Source organism: Delphinus delphis, chromosome 12 (genome assembly GCF_949987515.2).
Source record: "Delphinus delphis chromosome 12, mDelDel1.2, whole genome shotgun sequence".
In the NCBI taxonomy this organism is placed as follows: Eukaryota; Metazoa; Chordata; class Mammalia; order Artiodactyla; family Delphinidae; genus Delphinus; species Delphinus delphis.
Genome location: NC_082694.2, coordinates 74,560,988 through 74,585,385, shown reverse-complemented (window position 1 = coordinate 74,585,385; position 24,398 = coordinate 74,560,988). Strand labels below are relative to the sequence as shown.

Below are 24,398 nucleotides of genomic sequence, written 5' to 3'. Positions count from 1 at the left end.
TAGCAATTCTCCCCGTCGAAACTTTGCCAAGCTCTCATAGGGAGAATTTGTATGACCTTCCATTCCACTGAAGAAAAAGCAAGTGGCTCTTGGTCTCTCTCCCATCCACCCAACCCCCAATGTGCTTTTTAGCTGAGGGAAAATCTGTTATTCATAAAGAAAAACAAAGGATGATAAATTATAGGACCTTGTAAAATATATTAACATGAATCCACACTTTCTTCTGGATAGTTGAATTTAGAGTGACATCAGCCAGACTCTGCAGCTTACGCAGGAATGCCAGCCTTCCTCAGTTGTTTTTCATTCTTTCGGTGTGATTTCACAAAGGCCTGGCTAAGTCCGAGGCCTCCATTGTCTCCTGGCCAGCACGCGTTGTAACCTTGTCCACAGGTTCATTGCTCTCTGAATTAGGAGCTTCATTAAAATGATATGTCTCTCTCAGCGTTATAAATGACAAGGGACCTTCTAACCTAATGTGGCCTCATTAGGTGACAGGAAAGAATTAAATGTCAGGATGCAGGGTGGTAAGGTTTTGATATTTATGAAGGTCAGATGAAGGGTGAGTAATGGAGTATTCCACTTAAAGTCAGACCAGTGTTCCTGGGAACCACTGTCACGGCTGCCCTTTGGTGCTCTAAGAAATGAATTTTCTGTAGACTTTGCTTGTATTGCAAGGTTGTGGACTGTCCAGTGTTTACATGAAGCCACAACTATATTCTAATTATAATTGGAAGACTGGTTGGAAAAATAACTGGAAAATGTCCAGAAATAACTTGTTTCTGCCAACTGTCTTAATCTTCCACTCCAACCGATTATTTGTTGGTTAATTGGTGTTTTGCCAAAGCAGAGGTCTCAGGAGACAGGCAGCTTTGCCCATGTGAGAATCCTTGAGATCTGGCTCTGCTGGATTTCCTGTCTTCATAGACCTTGTCTTTATCTCTTCAAGTAAATAGAAGTGTGGTTTTAAAATCCAGGCCCAGTGCAGGTCACTGGCTTGGGGCTACTCAGTGGAATGAGGAAGAGGCTTTGGGTCTGCAGGGAATTGGCATTCTGATTGGCAAGAAGATCTGGAGGCAGTAAGAGCAGGAGAGAGTTGGGGATTAAGGATGCTAAGACTCACTGGGGTGGTCCATTCCAGGTCTAAGAAGTGTGTCCCCTTAGGTTCCCAGCACCCTGGGGATTCAGGGAAGAGCCACCATATAGGATTGTGTAGCTTTTGCACAAGAGCAGCTAGTCAAAGGGGTGATCAGTGGGCAAGTTCTAGCCTGTGTCCCATTTACCAAGCTGGTGCTTGGCTGCATCCGCCTGGAGCAGGGGCTGGGAAACAATAGCCCGTGGGTCAAATCAGGTCCACTGCCTGTTTTTATAAATAAAAACATTTTGGAACACAGCTACGCTCATTTGTCAGTGTGCTGTCTATGGCTGCTTTTGTGTGACAATGGAGACCTCCTGGCCCACAAAGCCTAAAATATTTACTATCTGGCCCTTGATAGAAAAAGTTTGCAGACCACTGATCTGGAGGTAGGGGCACCTTTTTCTAATTTGCAAAGGCTCTGTCTGTCTTCCAAGCCAGAATTGCATCTGGAAGATGGGGGCCGGCTTTTTCTAATTTGCACAAAGGTGCCTTGTGAACGAGCAGGCACCTTAGGATCTCTCTCCTAAGGAGGAGAGCCCAGCCCTGCCCCTGAGGGTGGGGGCCTTGGGGAGCAGTGCTCACAAGGCCTCACCCCAACCCACGCAGGCTGCTGGTGACCACACAGTAGAAAAGCCACAGGCTTGATGCGCCAGAGAGGCTGTCCAGGGAGCGAGGGACTGGTTGTAGCAGCTCCCAGAGGTAAAACCAATGCTTCCCTCGCTCCTTTTCCAAATAACCGTAAAAGAGAAGGTTTGTTTGGGGGTCTTTGTCGCTGGCCACTCCATAAAGAAATGCAAACTGTGTCACGAGTTATCATCAATCACTTGTTTACACAGCGGGGCTGATTGACACGGTTTATTTTTCTGTGGTTTTTCTTCTAATCTAAAGTGAAACATGAACTAGAGAATTCATGAGTTCCCTTCACCTTTTGCAGCCCAGAACCTGCAAGGAAGGTGACTGTTTTCACTTGTGTGAATGTTATACGCCCCATCTGCATCTGGTCGCACGCATGTGAAAGATCTGATCAGCTGGGCCTGAGAACCTGCAGGAGCCCTTGTCCTTCCCAGGGCATTGATGCACAAATCTGGACCAATGATTTGTAGGACATCAGGCTGGATGGGAACTCAGAGTTGTTGTCTTTTGACAACTCTGGAGTCCCTCCATTGATCAGCCCCAGTGAGGTGCAGTGACTTTCCCAAGGCTTCGAAGGACCCGAGGGTATCTTCTCTGGTCAACCTCCAGCAGGCAGCATTTGAAGTCCAGGCAGGAGACCCTCGTGGTAGGAAAGAGTGCCCTTGGTGGTCCAGATGGCAGGGACCTGGTGGGAATGATCACGTTAATTTCAGCATGCCCTGCACCAGGTCAGTTACAAAGCTCTTCTCATTCCTGATCTCATTTACTTCTCCCCACTGTTTTATGAGACTAACGCTTTCTCCCATATTCCATTAGCTGTTATATATAGTTTAGAGATAATCTCAAAAAAAATCTAGCCAGATGGGATGGAATGATAAATACAATGGTCTGCACAAGTTGAAGGGATGATACTATAGGTGCTTTTTACTTTTTTTGATAAAAAAGAGGAAATAAAACACCTCTGGCTTTGGTAACTGTGAAACAACCTATTTTTAAAAAGCTGACTACACAAAATCAGAACAGGAATGGCCTGGCTACAGAGAGGTCATGAGGACAGACCTGGGGGCCCATGGTGGGGGGAACTTGAATCAGGGATAAGGAGACTGCCGTAGATGACAGTGCCACAGGAGGCTGCCTTGCGTGGGACACAAGAGTCCAGAGCTGCTAGTTGCCCCTCCCTGGAGGAGAGAGATAATAAGATGGGCAGGATCCTGAACCCCCAAAGCATTAGAGGGGGCCACTTCCAGGGGCTGCAGCCACTCTTGCCAGACCCCTGAGAGATACTTTCCTCTCTTCCCTGCTTCCTGGCCTTGTGCCACCGGCCTGTTGCCCACACCCTCTTGGAGGCTGTGGGAGCCCTAGAACTTGGCCTGGGTGTGTCATGCAGGATGTACACAATCCCAAGATTTGTTTGGAGCCAAGTTGCCCGGTGCCCCCCATACCCACGCTCACACATGCCTACACGTATGCTCATGGTATTACTCACACTGTATTGGCTACAGAGTCTTTTGTGGGAGGGCGGCTGGCTCTGTTTCAATGAACAGTTTCTTCATAAATAGGATGCGTCAAGTAGCCGTACTTGGCAAGTGAATGAAACCCTGCAAAGTAGGTTGGGGAGTAGTTATACTCTTAAGACACACTGGGCTGGGTACGCTTTCATATGTGCGTGTGCGTGTGTGTGTATGAGATATTTTGACTGAATGAGGTAGGCTTTGAGGCCTGGGAGAGCATAGGAACACTGGGACGTTTTGTGGAAACCACCTCTTGTTCTATGAGTCCCAGCTTTGGGAAAGGCTCTTATTTATTTGGGAGGTTTGACTGGGCTCTCGCCCTATTCAGTGGCAGCAGATGAACCTGATGGTCTGTAAAGGTCTGTCCTGCTCGGCAGTAGAGAACAACCAAAGTCCCTTACATTCAGGTTGTCTGTGAAATGCACACTCAGCTCCGGTTGGAAGCAATTCTGGAAGGAAGCTTTGTCCTTGCAAGGCCGGTGGTTGATGAGTCCTCTGAGCAGTCCTTCCCTGTATGCCTCGCCCTCTCCCTCTCCCTGGGAGTTGGCTGAATCATTTGACTTTGGTGGAGGCCACCTAGGGCTGCAGAGCACCAGAGCTGCAGTTTTCGGAGTCCAAGAGCCAGGATTGTAGTTCTGTTGCTGCTGCTTTTTCCCCTTCTTCTTCTTCTTCTTCTTCGGCTGCACTGTACGGTTTGTGGGATCTTAGTTCCCTGACCAGGGATTGAACCCAGGCCCTCGGGAAAGCGCAAGGAGTCCTAAGCACTGGACTGCCAGGGAATTCCCTCCATTGCTTCTCATAAGGAAAGAGCCCAGTCCTTGGGTTGTCTCAGCTGGAAGAAGGCGCCTCCTAGGATTCGCTTCCCTGAAGTCAGAGCCCAGCATTCTAAGGGTCCTGGGCAGTGCTGGGGGGGCAGGGGTGAGCCCCTGGTGTGTGGCGGGAGAGATCAAAACAGACTCCAGCCCTTCTGAGGGGCCAGAAGTGTTTTGTTTTGTTTTTTTAACATCTTTATTGGAGTATAATTGCTTTACAATGGTGTGTTAGTTTCTGCTTTATAACAAAGTGAATCAGTTATACATATACATATGTTCCCATCTCTCTTCCCTCTTGTTTCTTAAGCACTGGAGTTCTGCGCTGTGATTAGCCCAGCCGTGGAAAGCACAGATGCTCACACGTACCAAGTCTTTTTCTGAGTCAGACAGTTTTGTACAGTGAGTGTGCCCATTTATCCCTGCTCAAGTACACTGCTGACTGACAAGTAGGGTCCCCCCGCCCCATTCCCATTCCTCAAGCGCTGCCTCTTCCACCTCCCTCCCTCCCCAGGCCTCTTCTTTAGGGCGTCTTCCCTGGTCATCCCAAGTCAGAGCCCTCACCCTCCGGTAGTCCAGAGTATCCTTGGTCTTTGCCAGGAGTGCCTGACAGGGTGAAGGCCAGCATGGGAGATAGCCCAGCTTTGCTTCCAGCCTTTTCCTATAGAAGGTCTTCTCTCTCCTAAGGAACTGTCATCTGTAAGCTTGGCCAGTTTGGGGGAAAAAAGGACTTAGACCCAGGAGCTTAACCAGGTAGATGGGGTTGATGGAAGTGAGGTCATGTGTGATCGGGACACCTTATCAGGAGGGTCACACTGACTTTTCCCAGCGAGTGCCCAAAGTATGGTGTGATCCAGGCCCCAAATGCTTGGTGGATGGGTGTCTGCTCTTCCCAGCGTCCCGGGGCCTTCTGTCTTGCCATGGGTGTAATGGAAAGTTTTAGGTCCCAGGGCTACATCTTTGTTAAAATCATTAGTATTTCAAAGAGATTATTTATGCCAACAGCTGTTCATCTTTTCCCTTAAATGACCTGAGGCCTTGACCACAGTCGCTTTTACCCCGGCTTCCTTTGGCCTCTGAGATGTGGAGGGCGGGCAAGGGTTTCCTGACACTCAGAGGGCCTTTGAGAACCAGTTACACAGCAAGGAGGTGAGGGGTTCATAGAGAGTTTGGCAGGGGATGGGGCATTTGTCTCTCCAAAGACCACATGAATGACTTTTATTATCTGATACTTGGGCTGCATTTTCTTGCACTATTGGGCATCACCAAACATTTCTGGGAGCGAGGGCAAGACAAATATCAGTCTCTTGCCATTTGGTATAAAGTTTTTTCCTTTTTTCTTTGCCTGCTGCCTCTTATAATTCCTGGGTAATCAAAAGGCATCTGACTGACAAAAAATATTTCTCTCTGGGCTTCCCTGGTGGCGCAGCGGTTGAGAGTCCGCCTGCCGATGCAGGGGACACGGATTCGTGCCACGGAGAGGCTGGGCCCGTGAGCCATGGCCGCTGGGCCTGCGTGTCCGGGGCCTGTGCTCCGCAACGGGAGAGGCCACAGCAGTGAGAGGCCCGTGTACCGCAAAAAATATATATATATATTTCTCTCTGTAGCCCAGAAGCAGGAGTTCAGAGACAGTCTTTGCCAAGAGTACATGACCGCATGGTGGCTGGCGTGTGTGGCAAGGGCTTAGTGGTCTTGCTGGCAGAAGAAACCATTAGTTGAAGGAAGATGGAAAAGACTTAACTTGGCCAACCCTCGTTTGGATTCTCACTCAGAGCATGGGAGAGCACAGGACATATTGCGTGGGAAAAGTATGATTTGGGGGGACTAAGCATGGTCCTTAAATCTCTCAAAGGGAAGAAGGAGAGGAAATAGGCTGTGTGGCCTGGAGGACAGGCGTAGGACTTGCAAGATGGGAGTTGTGTAGAGAGGTAGATCTGACACCAACAGAAGGCAGAACTTTCTAATCGTTGCCTCCAGTTCTGGGGAAAGACAGCAGAAGCTGGAGGAATACTCATCCCTGATGTTGCTAAGAGTGTTCCTATGATGCGTAAGACCTAAGAAGCCAAAAGTGCAAAAGACCGTACGATCTGGTGGTCCTTAATAAAATTACACACACACCAAAAAAACCTGATTAAAGACCTGACCTTTTAAAACATAACGATATTGCTCACGTTTAGTGCAAAAATAATGAAGCAGGAGGAAGGAGGAAAGAATGGTACAAATTTAGAAATTTACGAGACATTTGATTATCATGTATCTTGTAAAAGAAGTGATGATTCTTCATCCAAGATTAGAGTAATACTGGCAATCTTGGTCAGTACTTTATCTTCTTCTTCAGCTCAAGGGTGAATAGCTCCTACTTGAACAAAGTCAAGCCACTCCTGATGTCTTGAAGGGAAGGGTCCACAGGATAGGTCCCTCTGGGAGAAGAGGATGGCTGTCTCAGTTTCCATCTGTACCTCCATCCACACATAGCCCGTTCCCAATGCATATAATGGCAGCCAGGCCAAAGAAGGCTCCCAAGTGCCTCGCTGCATGGCAAACCTCAAAGGCCTGCCTGGTGTCCTCCATCACCCCCGACCCCACCCTCGCCATGTGTCTCCTCATCTCTGCAATAATGCTAGTTGCTGGGTTGCTGTCCCACCCTTCTGCTGCTACACAAAGGGCACACTCAGGCAACTCGACAATAAAAGCAACTTGAAGGGAGACCAGCTGTACTTATAAATAAACATCCCAAGCACATTAATCTGCTGAAGGTTTTTATGAGGGGAAGCATAAAATTTCAAATAAAGGGCTAATGGGAAATATGTCCAAAATGTTGGAACTGGTGATGCTCTACAGTAGGGAACTGCCCAGATAGAGCCATAAAACAAAATGTAACTAACAGCTGATTCAGTTTTAAAACCTCAGCCCTCTCACTCCCACACCTGAGTTGTATATTTTATCTGAAGGGCTGTTTCATGTTCCAGAATCAGCTCTGTTTGCAAGCGAGCTGTCACAATTTTATGGCCTCGACTTTAAAGAGTAGGACATTTCTTTCCTGGAGAAGAAGGCTAATAGGAGGTAAAATGCAGGGATTATGGGCTCTCCCACAAATCCAGGCTAGCAGATGCGCCTCTTTTCTGTAATCAAAATGAATGTTTTCTTTGGACCCAGCTAGGAAGGCCCCTTAAAACATCCTGGGAACAGGAGACATGCACCAGGCCAGATAACAGATTGGAAGCAGACGGTGAGGAAAGCAGGTGCCTAGCCCTTTGGAGTACCTGCTCCTTTCCCCCTTCAGGACAGGTAATTTTAAAAAATGACAAGGTGATTTTCTTTTTTTAAGTGAAAAATGGGAGATGGCATATGGTTAGCATTGCTCCCTGCCCTGCCCTTCACCTCCGTTAACGATCTGCTTTCTTCCCCCGGCTGGGGCTATGAGGAGCTCTGTTTTGCATTCTTTTCCTCCTTAACTTTGTACCAGGCCATTCGAGTCTGCAGGAGAGGACACCCCACAAATAAGAGCCTTTGGAGTGGTGGAAAGAGCTTGGATTGGGGAATTAGAATGGGCTCAGATCCCTATTCTGCCACTTACCCGCTTTGTTGGAGCTCAGGCAAGTCTCTTATTTTCCATTTTTCTCATTGGGAATAAAAGGAAAAAACCCACCACCGTCACAGGTGCATTGCGTGGTGGCCCCAGTGAAAGCTCCTTTTGGGGCAGAGTCTGACTGCCAAGGGTCAGAGTTAACTGTTGATCATGAACAAATACTTTCCCCTCTCTGAGCCTCAGTTTTCTCATCTGTAAAATGGGGATAATAACCCCTCACAGGGTTGTTAAGAGGATTAAAGGAAATTTGCACAGGAAGTGCTTAGCAGAGTGCCTGCCACGTGGTAGGCAGTCAGTCCTGACCGTCATTGCTATTGTTGAAGCAGAGGTTAGGTCGTTTGGCACACAGTCTGACTCACCCACACACCACATGGCTTAAGTTCAGTAAAGGCAAAACCAGGCACTCCGTACCCTGCTCCCCTTGCTCGTGATGGAGCCCTTGTTTGATTACAGTTTCAACCATCTCTGGCCTTTGGCTGCCTCCCACTCTCGGGCCAGCCCGTACACTTTGGGCTCATCATATGAGCTTTGTTTACCAAGAAGGGTGACACTGCATATTGTCCTAGGATTTGACTCGGACACCCCTTGGGCCGTTTCAGCTGCCTTAGACAGGGCCTCCTATGTTAGCTCTAATCCCTGCATCCCACATACCAGCTCTGCACTGCTCTGCTTCCCTCAGGTGGGTGACCTCAACCCCCCATGAGAAGAATAAATGCCTAAAGTTGGGCAGGAGTTAGTGCATCCTGTATCTTTCCCCTCCATTCCTACATGGTGGGCCAAACACTACTTTCATCACCTGCTCTACTCACTCCAGTTTGACAGCAACACAGGGCAAAAGAAACACAAGCAAAATAAACAGACTTGCTAACAGCAATGGGAAGAATGGCAGCACCGAAGATAGTGCCGACGGTGTAAGTTTATGACCCACTCCCAGCATATTCCCTTGGCGGGTCACTCCTCCTCTAGGCTGGAATCGACTCATCTCACCCTCCTTGCCCACACTGCCTGCTTCATTGCTACCTCCTGTGGCTCTTTAGTTTCCTTGATTTTTTTTGTTGTTGTTGTTGCCATCTCCCGAGTGAGACTGAATTTATGGAGGATGGATACCATGGTCTAAAACCTGCTTGTTCCCTGTATCTCCCATTGCAGAGCAGAACCTTAATGAAGACTAAAGTAAGGGAGCCCAGGCCACATGGAAAGGCGATGCTGGGAGTGTTCAGCTGAGGTCCCAGTTTCCTCCCTTAAGGGAGGAAGCCTCAGAGACTTCTCCTGCGCCAGCCACTGCCTGCCCACAACGGCATGAGGGACCTGGATGAGAACCATCTAGCGGAGCCCATTCAATTCCTCGACCCATGAGAAATAACAATAATAAGGGATCGTTGTTTAATGCCATTGGGTTGAGGTGACTTGTTGAGCATTAATAGATACTTAGATCACTGATCACTTAAATAGCTCTTTTGGCTATTTGTATGGTCATGAGAGCCACAAGCCATGCCCTTTGGAGAGGCCTCAAGTGCCACCGCCAGCTGGTGGTGGGCAGTGGCTCCAGGCTGTAGCAGCAGCCTCCTGCCCAACCTGCATGCCGGACCTCAGGATTGCCAGAGACCTTGGACTATGGAATTCTTCTGGCTGGCCACCTTGCCTGGGGAGGCGTTGGCTGCCTGGCCCCTGGGGAGCAACCTACCCTTCCTTCTCCAGCAGAGCTGGGAAGATATCCAGGGCCAGCTGTGTGCTTTGGAAAGCTACTTCTCTAGTTCCTCAGCTCTCTCCCCTGTGCAGGAGTATATGATTAACCTCTAGTTTTACATCCTGGAACTCCAAGTACCATATAAGGTTCAATATTTTTCAGGTGCAAGTTCTTTATTTGGCTTTTTGCAAATGAATACAACAACAAAATTCTAACATGCAGGTCCTCAGGGGGTAAATCTAGGAACCACAAGAGTAAAGGGGTTTCTAGTTACCCTCTGGCTTGTGCTCAAAGCCCTCACTGGGTGTGAAGACTCAGATTATGCAGTGGTCTGGGAATGGAGACTTGGACGATAGGACTGAGGTTCCCCAGAATTATAATACATGCCGTTAGCTAGCAAGCAGGTGGTCAGACAGAAAGGAAGGCCAGGGAAGGCTGCCATGAAGTTGTGTGATAAGCATGGTACACTCTTTCAAGGTGTGTTTTCAGCAACTATACTCAGCTGTCAGCTCTGCTATGGACTGAATGTGTGTGGCCCCACCCCTCCAAATTCATGATGTGAAGCCCTAATCACCAATGTGATAGTATTTGTAGTTGGGGGATAGTTAGGTTTAGATGAGGTCATGTGGGTGGAGCCCCCATGATGGATTAGTGCCCTTACAAGAAGAAGAAGAGACCAGAGCCCTCTCTGCCATGGGAGGACACAGCAAGAAGGTGGCTGTCTGCAAATCAGAAAGAGGGCCCTCCCCAGACACTGAAGCTGTTGGCACTTTGATCTTGAACTTCCCAGCCTCCAGAACTGTGAGAAATGTTTGTTGTTTAAGCCACCCAGTTTATAGTATTTTGTTATAGCAGCCTGCGCCGACTAAGCCAAGCCCTAAAACCCTCCTTTTAACTTTGTCTCATGGGCCCAGGTGAACCTAAGAGAACATCTCCTCCAGCCTGATCTGCTCACAGGTGAAAGCTCTCATGACCTGGGGACTTGCTCAAGGTCACAAAGCTGTGTGGAGAAAGCCCTCCACATCGTGAGCATCCTACCACAGCAAAGCCTTGGCTTTCAAGTCAGAAAGACATTGGCTTTTACTGGTCACTGTGTCCATCTACACTGAAGAAAGGAGAGAACAGAGTCAATTATCCAGCTAATCCACCAAGCAAACCCCATTGATAAAAGAGGGAATTTCTTGACAGGGATTGGTTCTCTATAGGGATTGGAAATCCCTGGATGTATGCTCAGGATTCCAGGGCACTTTGTAGGAATATAGCCAGAGACGTAAATAATCATGCCCCTGTGTAACAGAGTCCAGTTCTCTTGTAGCTTTTGAATTCACAACAAGCCCAATTTCAATGGCTTTGCAGACAGAATACTTAAGTTCAAGTTCTGACTCTAATACTACGAGCTGTGTGATCTTAGATAAGCTACTTAACCTTTCTGTGCCTCAGTTTTCTCACCTGTAAAATAAATAATAGTAGCGCCTCCCTCATGGGATTGTTGTAAGGATTTTTATTTCACACTCTATCTTAGAGAAGTTCCTGGTTGTTAATTGCAATGCTATTGTTTGTCATTATTTTGATCTGAAACTTAATTTTCATTGTAACTAGCCATGGGGAGCTTATAGCCCACAAGGTTACACAATGGTGTGTTTTGTGTTGACAGCATGTTGTTTAATAAAAATTTGAATTTGCATGTGCTTGATTGGGTACCCGCTCTCCACCTTGTCACAGTCTCCACCACTCACATTTCAGACATTTTTGTTACCAGCCGGGTCCCTGTGGACCCTAGGGTTTATAACCTATGGTCTATTAGGGAGGTTAATTGGACAGATTAGGACAGAGCATTCATGGGTGTAAGGGTCTCTGGTAAGGGAGCTGAGGTTTGAAGTCAGTGAAGGCATTTTCGGAGTGCACCACAGTAGCGATCAACCACATTCCCTCTTCTCCTGCTGCTGCACCCACGCGTGTGGTGGAAATGACAGAAGCCAGAAGACTTTGAAGCAGTGACTGCCCAGAACACTTGTGTGCGCCAAGTCCTAGTCTGAAGGCTGGAAAAGACCAATGTCCCAGTTCAAACAGAGGGGCAGGAGGAGTGCCCTCTTCCCTAAGAAAAGGTCAGCCTTTCTGTTTTATTCAGGCTTTCAACTGATTGGATGAGGCCCACCTGTGTTAGGGAGGGCAGTCTGCTTTACTCAGTTTACTGACTCAGATGTTAATATCATCCAGAGACACCCTCACAGACACCCAGAATGACGTCTGGCCACATATCAGGTACACTGTGGCCCAGTCAAGTTGACACATAGTCAACTGTCACACATACCCTCATGGATGCACCCTGGTTTGCAGCTGTACGGTCTGGCCTTGTGGGCAGTGCATGCTGTGTGGCTTCTTCAGCAGCAGCACTGATCCCTTGGCAGTGTTGGATGTTCCTGCTCCTGACGGGGGCCGTGCATTGTGATGCCTGCCCTTTGGGGGCAGTCTTTAGCTCCAGGAGTGGAGCTCTGTGACAGAGGCTTCCCACTGATGAATGGCCCACAGTGAACAATTTCTCTTTGCTGTGGTTTCCTCACAGGATGTTTTTCTCCAGATTCTAGTGGGATGGAAGGGCTATTTCAACAGCTGCCACAGTGGCTGGGGAGCAAAGAGTCAGGAGGCTGTGGCTCAAAGGTCCTTTGTCTTCATTCGCAGCTCTGAAGCAGGTGCTCTGAACAGCAGGGCATGCATTTTCCTGTCCTCAGACATGTCTGCCTCTACCGTAAGACTTTAGCAGACCCAGCCTTTTAGTTCATGAGGTGTGTCCTCATCTCTGATCCCTCTTTTACACTTAGCTCTTCTGTGTGTGTTTGTTTTGGCCTCTGGCTACTCGAAACCCACTATCTTGATGGCCCACAAGGCCTGTTGCCTCCCCCAAGAGCCTCAGCTCCAAAAGCAGCCTCTTTCCAAACCTACCACATCATGACAGCAGCTCTCCACTAGGTGAAAGTCATCTATTAAGGAAAATTCACATTAAGTAGGAAGAGACAGATAGCCTACCTTACTCATCCTATGGGCCCTTGTCATCATACAATGATGCAGTGAAAAGTGGGTCTCCTACTCACTTTATCCCCCATCTCCCAGTTTGTCTAAAGGAACCAGTTCCTTATGTGAACTTCTAGGAGGAGTCTATGCATATCTAAGCACATATATTATTTTCTTTAAGGACCTGGTACCATTCTGTACAAAATATTTTGTATCTTTATTTCATATGACTTTCCTTGGAGATCATTTCATATTAGTACATACAGAACTACCTAAATATATTTATAGCTCTATATTATTATATTGCATTGATGTACTTTGATTTATTAGTCCTCTATTGATGTACATGTGGGTTGGTTTCAATCTTTTGCATTTACAAAAACAATACTGCCGTGAATATCACATATCTCAAATCTGTAGGATAAATAACTAGAAGTGCATTTGCTGGGTCAAAGGTAATTGCCTTTTGAATTTTGATTCCTATTGCCTAACTGTCCTGCATAAAAGCTATGCCATCTCCCCAGCAATGTCTGAGGGTGCTGATTCCCCACATTTGCACCAACACAACGTGGTGACAAATGTTTTGACTTTTGCCAGTTTGATAAGTACAGAGTGATATTTCATGGTAGCTGTAATTTGGATTTTTATAATGTGAGTGAGGTCTTGCATCTTTCACATATGTTTGTACGCGTATCTGAATTTCTTTTCCATGCATGGTCTGTTCACATCTTCTCCCATTTTTCTATTGTACGATTTCTCTCCTTCTACTGACTTATTCGAATTTATTGGAAGCGGGGGGGAGGATTTCCCTTCTCCATGCTTTATATTTCCGAGTGAAAGGACATCGGTAAATGTAAATTTTGTTCTCTTTCTGACCCTCTCCCCCTTCACTCACTTCAACTGTGGGGAAGAGAAGTAAATTATCTGATTGATAAGTTTGGGAGGAGGAAGTGGACAGGCCTTGCCTCCCTCTTCCTGCCCTTTGGGATCTGCCTGCCTGCAGAACACAGGTGCTCCTGGTGGCCCCTGGCTCTGCAGTCCACTTAGCAACAGAGGCCCTGCCCTTGCCAGGTGAGGCGTGCAAGTTTCCACAGCTGCCTGTGATCTGGGGGCAGACATGCTTCATCCCAGGGTCTGGCATTAGGAGGCCCATTGTTTGCATCCCTAAAGTATGTCCTTCAAAAGCTCTGTAAGTAATAAAGCTGGTTTTGGGGTCCTCATTTACCTATTCCTGTGCCTATTACAGGTTAGTTTGGAATTTTGGTAGGAAAAGGGATACTAGTTATTAGAGCTCTCAAACTCCAAAGGAGCTTTTTAAGTCTCAAGGAAATTAATCTTTTACCTGTGATATAAGTTCCAAATATTTTCTTCTAGGTTTTCATTTACCTTTGCTTTTGCTGTTTGGTGTTCTTCTTCTTAATATGGAAATCTAGTCAAAGTTGTCGATCTCCTATTTTATGGATATCGAGGTTTTGTGACATGCCTGAAAAGGCATTTCCCCTGAGGGATTATAAAATATATTTTCCTGAGTTTCCTTCACCTGCTTTTGTTTTTCACGTTTAATCCTTGTGAGGGCCTTCCTGGGGTGGCAGGCTACTGGGAGCCTGGACTGACTCTGAGAGAATGGGTCTTTGGGAGGTGGCAAGAGGAGGAGGCCCAAGGGAACATCCAGCTCCATGTATGTGCTTGAGGTCAGCACTGTGTGATGTGTGCAGTTATGGATCAGACAGAGGTCTCTAGAGCAGCCTGAGCACTTCAGCAGCCATGGCGGGAACGAGCAAGAGCCCCAGTAGCCTCCAACTGGGGCCCAGAAAGGGAAGGGGCTTTCTTAGCTCACCCCGTGAGTTGGGTGGCAGCAGGATTAGCGCCCAGGCCTCCTAACTACAGGCTAAGACCTTGTTTTCTGGACTTGGCGGCCCAAGTCCAGCTTGATTTCAGTTGAACCAGAGAGCTCACGAGACAGAGTGCCCGGGTCCGAGGCTGATGGGCCCACATGTCTCCTGAGGTCTGCTGTACGGTCTGCACCTGGCTGAGCTCTGACTCCTGCTCTGGACGCCAGGTCTGCTGGGATGGCAAGAAAACCAAGGCAGGGCTGCAACCATGGCCTCCAAGAGAAAAGTGGTGATTTGTTTCCTTTCCTTTGGGTAAAATCAACAACAGGCTGCAAACATGGGATCACTTAGAGACCAAAGTCTTCCTGCATCGGGTACTTGTTACTCTGTAAGTTCCTTTCACATGTTATAAAGGAACATGCCTTCGGGGGAGCAGGGTGGGCTGTGTGCTTCTCTCCTCTCAGCCCCTTGTCACTCGACAACCTGAGGACCAGGCTTCTGAGCAGCTCAGTGTCATCCCACCTGTCTACCAGCAGCCCCTCCCTCCTCCCACCAGCACATCCTTGAATGATGAAAAGATCTCTAATGTTTTGTTTTTCATAAGCATAGTTAAACACTGAGAAGTTCTTTGGTTCTTCTCGGATTCTTTTTAGATGAATTAGGGTGAGTCTGGATGAGTGTGAAGATGCCTTATTATAAGTGTTCATGTGCTGTGCGTATGTTTACGTTTTATGTATTAAATCTTGTAATATATCTTCTCCCAGTGATAAGATCAATTCTATGGGGTCTTTGGTGTTGTTTCTTCTTAGCTTTCTTCCCTTCCTGCTCAGAGAGCCCTGAACAGTCTCCACTAGGGCTACCATATACAGTTGTATAGGTTGTGCACTGCACAACTCCAAGGGGTGTCGTTGATTTTACAGTCTGTAAGCTGAAAGGCACCACTGGACTTATGGACTATGACAGCCCTTTCTCCATCCATTGTGCTCATAATTTACACAGGCAGTTCTAATGCCTTTATATAATGAATGACTCATATGCTCTATCGCAGAGCCACATGGAAATATTTCTTGGATTACCTGTTCTGGATTATCCATGCTTAACTCTTCCACTAATGTATGTGATCAAGAATTACTCCCACTCTTTTAGTTGAGCTGAATGAAGAGGATAAGGGGAAAATGTCAGATTAAACTGATCCACGCTAAGGTGTGAGTGACTAATATGCCACCCAAGCCCTGGATGTATCTCGGAAGGCTATTTCATTTCAGAAAGGGATCTTATTCACTAAAAGCAAGATTTTGGTTGTAAAAATCACAACTAGGTGGGCAGAGGAGGGAAGAACTTATGTCAGGGTGGGAGCAGATTTGAGGGTAGGACACTTTAAGGCTCTCACTCCCTTCTGTTGCTCTAGGACCAATCAACTCAGCAGCCTACAGGCTCGGGAGAGCCTTTCTGCAGAGGGCATTCTCAGTATTTCTTCTCTTTGGCAAATCCGCTCGTGTTGTCACCTTCCTACCTCCTGCTACAGCAGCAGAAAAGGCCTGAGAATTGTTCTTCATGACCCTGACTTCTGGGAGTTGCAGATACGACCTAAAGTCAGCCAATCACATGCACCCATTCAGAGCCAGAGCAAGGGCTGTCAAGGAGCAGGTGCGCTTAGACTTCTCTCTGGCTGAGGGGGAGGTGCTCGGGGTTGAGGTTCAGGGCCCTGTGGCAGCAGAACTGCGACGCGAGCATCCAGCCGCACGGTGGCCCAGTCTGGCACACCCTGACTGGCCGTGCTCAGTTCCAGCCTGTTTTCCTGATTCTGATTCTCCGGATATCCTATGGATTCTGTAAGCTCTCTGACATCCATCCCCAAAATCCCCTGTCTGCTTACCAGAGTCGGGTTCTGTTGTATGCACCGTGAATCCTGAGAGAAATCCCCTCTGCTCACGAAGTCCTGAGGTCTTTTTTATAAATTAATTAATTAATTTATTTATTATTTTTGGCCGCGTTGGGTCTTTGTTGCTGCGTGCGGGCTTTCGCTAGTTGTGGTGAGTGTGGTCTACTCTTTGTTGCAGTGCGCGGGCTTATTGCGGTGGCTTCTCTTGTGGAGCACGGGCTCTAGGTGCGTGGCCTTCAGTAGTTGTGGCACGTGGGCTCAGTAGTTGTGGCTCACCGGCTTAGTTGCTTTGCGGCATGTGGGATCTTCCCGGACCAGGGCTCGAACCCGTATCCCCTGAATTGGCAGGCAGATTCTTAACCACTGTGCCACCAGGAAAGTCCCAGTGCTGAGGTCTTATTGAAGTCAGGGTGATTCTCTCTGGCGAGCAGTGATGTGCTGATGAACTATCTTTCTAGGAAAAAAAAAAAGTCCCTGATGTGTGGCATTTGGCATTTGCTGATTTCCATGGTATAAATGTTCCCACCACGGTCAGTTTCATAATACCAACCTTTAAACACCTGACTAGCAAGGTTCCTGAATATTTAACAACAGGCTGTCGGGGCGGGACGAGCCAGCTTCAGCATAGCACGGCCATCAGAATGTGACCTTTATGGCCAAAGTTTAGGGTTTGCCAGACTCTGAGTAGGTGGTATGTAAGAAGGGCAGTGGTGAGCAGTGGTCAGTCCCCAAACTGGGACAGAGAGCAGAGGCAAGGCCTGGGCTGCTGGCACTCCCTCAGGCCAGGAAGAGCCCCTTTCCTCTACGGGTAGGGGAAGAAACCTTTCTTTGCTTTTAACCTAAACCTTGACTGACTACTAAAGTGACTACTAGGGTGCCAAGGGCTGGACAGTTGGCAGGGTGGCTGCCCAGCTCCACCAGCCTGGAATGTGTGAGGCGGCGGGTTTCGGGATGACTTCGTGCGGGTCTCCAGTTTGAAGGACCAGATGCTCCCTTCTGCGAGGTCACCCCGACAGCTTCTCTGGGCACACTGGACACCCTTGCTGACATCCCAGACAGTGTGCTGCAGGGCAGAGGCCAGAAGCAGCTGACCACTTCGACCAGTAACCGGAAGCTTTTGAATTTCATACTCCAGCATGTGACATACACAAGCACAGAGTACCAGCACTGCAGGGTGGGTGTGATGAGTCTGGAGTCCAAGTCCTCAGTGGCCAAGTTTCCAGTGAACATCCGCCTTCCTGTTATGCCCAAGTTATATGACCCTGGACCAGAGAGGAAGCTCAGAGACCTGGTGAGCATTGCCACCAAAACTTTCCTCCATCTCCACAAGCTCATGACCGTGCTCCGGAGCATACGTGAGTATTACCCAGACTTGGCCGTGATCGTGGCTGATGACAGCAAGGAGCCCCTTGAAAATTAATAACAGCCACGTGGAATATTACACCATGCCTTACGGAAAGGATTTCTTTGCCGGTAGGAACCTGGCCATATCTCAGGTCATCACCAAATACGTCCTCTGGGTGAACGATGACTTTCTCTTCAACGACAAGACCAAGATTGAGGTGCTGGTGGATGTCCTAGAGAAGACGGAACTGGACGTGGTAGGCGTTCAGTGTGCTTGGAAACGTGTTCCAGTTTAAGCTGTTCGTGGAGCACAGTGAGAATGGGGACTGTCTCCACTGGCGGTCAGGATCTCTCCGGCCCCTGGACGGCTTCCCCAGATGCGTGGTGACCAGCGGTGCTGTCAGCTTCTTCCTGGCCCACACAGGACGGCTCCAAAGAGTTGGCTTCAACCCCCGCCTGCAGCGAGTGGCTCACTCAGAGTTCCTTACTGATGGGCTCGGGACCCTGCTCGTGGCGTCCCGCTCAAATGTGATTGTAGGTCACCAGCCGTGTTCTCCAGTGGTGGACCCAGAGCTGGCAGCCCTGGAGAAGAGCTACAATGTATACTGAACCAACACCAAAGCTTAGGTCTAGTTCAAGCTGGCTCTCCACTACTTCAAGAACCATCTCCAATGTGCCACATAAATGTTGTCTGGGCATCAGAAAAGCGTTAGGCTGACCAGTTGCAGCTATCTAAAACAGAGGAACTGGTGGATAGGCTATCAAAATTTGAACTCCTGATAAGACGGACAGGGCAGATGGGTCTGGCTCAGGTATTGGAAATAACAATCAAAAGCTAAGGGTCATTAGAAATGGACCAATCACTGATCAGGGCAAGGGAGACTGTATTCATTATTGTTTGTATGAGGTCTTACAATTTATGAAGCATTTGTACATATAGTATCTCACATTATCTCATTTCATCTCACATGAAAGTATATGATGGGTTGGTATCCTCAGTCAAAAAGATGGCCGCTGGGTCCTTGAGGGTTATTTGCTGGAAATTATGTCACAGATCATCTCCAGCATCACTGTCATTCACAAATTTTTCTGGTCCTACCTTGTGGACTCAAATAACGTGAATAACCCAGGGTCCTTGCCTGGAGAAGGTGGAAGCCTGGTTCAGTTTGGTCCGCTAGTGGAATCGGGTCAGAGGATGAGAGGCGGACCAGGCAGGCGAGGAGGGAGTCAGCTCACCTGGAGCCCGGCACACAGATGGGACGCGGGCAGTTGGAGGGATGAGATCACTGGGGTAGAGTCCACTCACTGCTGGAATAAAGCTTTCCCTGGCATCAGACTCCCTATCATAAAGACAGATTCCAGAATGCCTGGGATTGAAGTCGGGCCCTGTGCTGAGGAGCCATGATAAACAGCGTAAGTGCAGTGGCCAAGCCACTAAATTCCAGGGCCTTGAGATCAGCTGCTGACCGCTCGAGACCCGTGTCATCTGCAGAGTGGAGCCGTCACGATGAGGCAGGCTCTCTCGGTTACCTTGGGAGTCAGGAGATTCTCCTAGTGCCGCACTGGCTCTGCCTTTTCGTTTCTACTCTTTCCTACTGGAGATGGCCGAGGGTAGCTCAGGATCTCTGAAAATGTGTCTGTGAGATATTAATAAAACTTCATGAAAAATGAAAAAGAAACCTGACTACTAAACTACTTCTGTGACTGGGCCAGCTGGGCCTTAGTTTCTCCATAGAAAACATGGGGTGGCGCTTGCCATGTTAATGTCGGGAGGCGCTTGTGAGAACCAGGTGTTTTGTGTTGTGGGCCAGGATAGTTCAGCTCTGCAAGGACAGCCTAAAACTTCCGGGGTTTTGGCTAAGGGACTGGGTCTCACGGGAGGTTTCTGGCTTTGCATGCTTTGTAGCATCTGCGTGATACATGCCTGGTGTGTGCATCTGTGTCTGTTGTGTATGATGTGGTGAAACTGGGCCCTGGGGACCTCCAGCCCAGTGTGGCTCCAGGCATGTGTCTTGGATTACTGGTGCTCAGCGGGTGAGCAGACGACAGCATCTAGTTTTAGAGAACATGAAGAGGATTTGAATGTTTAATAAGGAAAGGATGGACAAAACATGCTACAAGAAATCCACAAAATGTCACTGGCATCGACAGGCCTGCTCCCTCCAGCTTGTGTTGACAGCGTTTGGTAAATATTCTGATTAATCTGTGTCCTCGTGTGACCTAGAAATTCACAATTTGAGTTTAAGTTTGTTCCCGGGACTTCACGTGTTGGCCAGTTGCAGAGAGAAACAAAGAGGACCCTACATGATTTCCTGGCCTCACATCAGAAAATGTGGCCTCATTGGCTTCCAAGAGTCACGGACGGGGCTCTGCATAGCAGCCAACGTTGCACTCCTTGGATGTTCTGAAACACCTGTGCTTTCTGCCCTGCCTCGTCCCAGCCAACGTGACGTACAGCCTGGAATTAGGGTTCGGTGTGAAACTCCAAAGGTCTTGGGCAATGTCACGGCCCTATCCAAGGGCCTGAAGTCCACTCCAGTGCCTGGGCCCTTCTTCTCTCAGAGCCTTCTCTCAACATTGAACTTTGACACATCTGGGGAGATCGGAGGTCCTCAGTAGCAACTTATTACGTTTACAAACCACATTAATCCAAGGCTCTATTTCATAGCAACTGTTTTCTCGAAAAAGGACCGAAGGTTAGCTCACATTTCCTGGTACCACCAGATGGTTCTGGCACCCATGGCTCAGGCCGCCCCCTGGCATCTAGCAGGTCTTAAAGCTGAATGGGAGTGTGGTGATGCCCAAAGGGTTACTCGACCATTTGGCCCCAAGCTGTCACCATTTGGCCCCAAGCAGCTGTGTGAAGCTTGCAGGTCAGGAGTCCTCAGGGCCTGACGCTCCCCCGGCCCCGGGGTGAGGTTGCCCTAGACAGAAGCATAGCATCAGGCAGAGCACCAGGTGCTGGTATGAAGTCAGGTCTCTTTGTCAGCAGAGCCACTCACTTCCTGTTTCACCACCTGCTTGCTTCCACCCTGTTGCTGAGAATTGTAGGCATCTGCATTCTGAAGGGAGCCAGGAGCGGGGGCCCCCTGACCTGTCCCCCTAGTGTGGAAGAAACGGGCAAAATCCCATTGTACATGCAAAGCAGAGAAAGAAAGACTGCTCAAAACACATGTTTTTGGGGACAGGAAATTTCCCCAGTCATTCTGTTTTCCCCATAAAAAACGGGCTACAGCAATAGTCTAGCTATTCACTTAGCCTTGAATTAATCATCCAAAATGACTATCAGTCTGAAGTTAAAACTTTCAAGTCCTAAAATAAAAAAATCCCCTTTCCCCAAAAATAAACATTACAGGTACTCAACCGTAGGCATATGGGATTATAGACTTGGGGAATTGGAAGGAATCTTAGAGTTTATTTTACAGAAGAAGAGACTGTGGTCCAGAGTGGGAGGCTGTTTGTCTGGAGCCAGGATGCAAGGTCAGGATTGGGAGTCCCCAGGACTCTTGCTGCTTCTCAGGAGCGTGGGGACATTGAAATTCCCTGGGGCCATAGCTGGGCTTAGTCATGTCAACTTCCATTTGTATGCTGCAGGCATTTGGTCACAGACTGGGATGAGGTGACGTGAGCCCGAGGGATTGCAGTCTTTTTAGATTTCTGTGCCACTTGGGACACCCAAAGACGTTGGTTCCATCGTGGCAGGGAAAGCTCATGGTAGTAAGCTGGGTACTTAACTTTTTTCCTCCAAAGAACCAGAGGGAAAATGGGAAGGAAAGGCTCCATAAATTTATGCCATCTGAGCCCTTGGAGATGAACACCAGCAAATGCCAATGACAGGCTGGCCAGGCCAGGAAAGTGTACTGAGTGGGGGCAGGCTGTTCCTCGGATCCGTGATGCTTGGGAATGACCGAGAAAGTCCCGTGAGGGAAGTGGGAAGGGGTTCTCTTCTGCCTCAAGGCCAGACTCACCCCGAGAGCATCAGAACACACGGGTGTTGGGAGGGTGAAGGGAGTGCAGGGCAAGAGGACTTCCCTTGGCCCTGGAGGGCACCTGACATTCTGATGGGTCATTTGACACAGGGACATGTTGTAGTGTCAGAAAAAAATACAGTGTGAAATGCTCTGTTTTTTTTCTGTTCATTTTTCTTTTTTATTGTAGTTACTAAGTAATGTGGGTAAAAGTGTCCCTCTGCATCCAGGCTCAGGGATAATGAAACTTGTGGCTGAGAAATAGACAGGGGTTTTAGTCACGTATGTTACTGGCAAAAACACAAGTAAAAAAAATCAGAATTTTTCTATATGGAGGAGACCGCATCCCCAAATCGCCAATCACAGATTGCTGCATCGAAATTCCCAGCAGCCTCGGAGGTGTCTGGCTGAGAGGCTGCGGCCCGACAGCCCGACTTGGCCTTTTACCACCAGTCCGGGTGCCCAGCACCCCAGAGCTCTCAGTCACCCTCCTCCGGCCCCTCCCTGTAACCCTGTGTACTCCGCTCCCCCAGAGCTCTGCTCCTGCAGGGCTGCATCAGGGCTCTGCTCCTGCAGGGCTGCATCCTACCCCTGGCTTCTTAGTGGGGATGCAGGCAAAGCCCTGACTTAGGCCAGGCAGAGAGGAGAAAGCCTTTGAACAGGCAGGCCCACCTGTGTCCCTGAGGCCACTGGGTGTGGGCAGGCCCGTCCCTGCTGCTGTCAGGCCCACGGCTCCTCTGCCCGAGTCTGAGACTTGGGTCCCATTTCCCCCAGTTTAGCACATTTAACTGAACCTTGTGAATTCTTGAGAATGCCTGCCTCCAGGGATGTGTCTACACCTCCTGGGCCTCCTGTGAGCTGGAAAATGGAGGCCTTTGTTCCAGAAGGATTGCACTTGCATCCCTGTGATTGCTTTGTTGCCTAGAGCAACAGGGCCTCAGCTCAGCCTTGAGGTACCAGGAGTGTCCTAGTCACCCTAATATGTGTCCTAGGTCTTTGCATCGGGTGTGGCGTATACTTGAAGAGGAGAGAGGGGACCAGGGCAGCAGGCCCCAGATGGCTGGTGCTTTCAGACTCCTTGGAGTTCCCTTATCCACATGGAACAGAAAACCTGCCCAGAGACACAGACAATAAGCAGGGCTCTCCAGGTTGAGGGACAAGCAGGCTGGCAGACCAGAGTGCCTGTACACAGTAGGGGCCTAATTTATACTTGTTGAATGGAAGAAGGGATGGTGAGGCAGCAGAGGGGTGCCCCTGGATTCCAGAGAGCTGTGCCCAGACACAGGCTACCCTACCCATGGAGGCCAGGCCTTCTGGTACATAACCTCACCCAGAGGCTGGTGTTTAACCATCTCTGATGGCCCATCAACCTCAAGGTTTTCAACTCCTGTGCATGAGAAACTTAAGATTTGGTCATGTTGCTTTTCTGTTCAAAAATCTTTGCTGGCTCCCCGGTATTTTCAGTGGTGTCTCCTAGCTATTAAAAATTGGTTTCAGTGATCATGCTTCCCTCTTGAGAATTCACAACACACATTAGCATACTTAAGGGCCCTGAGAGGACCTGCGGGGAAGAAATTGGTTTCCCAAGCTCAACCATGGGACACCAAGGTCTGTCTTTTGTTTGCTTACCATTTATTAGCACACAGCAGGGTACAGGGCATGTTTTGATAACATTAACCAATAACATAAAAGCCAAATGAATTAGGCTTACACTCAGAAGATTATGGCATCTGGCCTCGACCTAAGGTTCTCCCCATCTCACCACCATGGTGCTCCTCTCTCCTCAGCCCATGCCTCCCCTTCAGACAGGCATGCTGCCTGTCATGGGCTGAATTATGTCTCCCTAAAATTCATGTGTTGAAGTCCTAACCCTCAGGACCTCAGAATCTGACTGTATTTGGAGTATTTAAATTACCTTTAAAGAGGTAGTTAAATTGAAATGAGGCTGCTTGGGTGGGCTCTAAATCCAGTCTGACTGGTGTCCTTATAGGAAGAGGAGATTAGGACATACAGAGAGACAGCAGACACAGTGAGATGACTCACAGGAGGACACAGCAAGGAGGCAGCCGTCTACAAGCCAAGGAGAGAGGCCTCAGAAGAGACCAACCCTGCCAACACCTTGATCCCAGACCTCCAGCCTCTAGAGCCGTGAGAGAGAAGTTTCTGTCATGGAAGCCCCCAGTCTGGGGTTTGTGTGATGGGTCCCCAAGCAGACTAATTCACGGTGCTCCCCACTGCTTCCCAAATGTACCACAACAGGTCAGTGTTCCCAGCCACCATTTGGCTTCTCCACTCTTCCTCCTGGATGCCATTCCCCCATCTCTTTCAGGGCTCTGCCACTGCATTTCTTTTAGTAGCAAACAAACAAAACCAAAATAAAATAAAATTCTGCTCGTCTTTAAGGGCCTCACCCAAATGCCTCCCTGCCCAGTAAGCTCACCCTGGCCCATTCACGGCAATGAGCCCTTCTCTTCTGTGCTCCCAGAGCTGGTGGAAACTTCCGTTCAGCCTTTCTCTCACTCCGCTTTCTGCTGAAGTGAGTCAAGCGTGTCTATTCCTCCCCCCCTATTGTTGGATCTCTGGGAGTAGAAACTTGTCCCCTGTCCCCATACCCAGCACTTAACAGGTGTTCCAAGATTATTTTCTGGATGGAACTGAGACCATGTCTCCGCATCCGCCAGGTCAAGAGGAAAGTGAGCACCTGCTGTCTGCCTGCCATATTCCTGCTCTTGGATGCTGGGACCACAGCCACAGTCTCTGCTCCATCCCGGGAGGGAGGGGAGGCTGCAGCATCGCAGGTAGGCCTTGAAGGGCAGGTAGGAGCTGAAGTCATGCCTCTGTGGAGCGAAGGAGCAGATGCTACTTTATCTGTTTCCAAATAATTTCATGCCTTTTGACTCATACGCACAGGACCCCGGTGCCTGGCACACAGAAGGGACTCTGTAACCATGAAGAAGGTGAAGACGGGCCATATGCCAGCACGTCAGGCTCTCGGGCTC

General features: G+C 48.8%; 1 pseudogene; it reads left to right on the top strand.

Moving 5' to 3' along the window:
* The first annotated feature begins 17,051 nt into the window (after positions 1-17,051).
* Positions 17,052-18,115, top strand: LOC132434748 (beta-1,4 N-acetylgalactosaminyltransferase 2 pseudogene; annotated as a pseudogene).
* Positions 18,116-24,398: the final 6,283 nt, after the last annotated feature.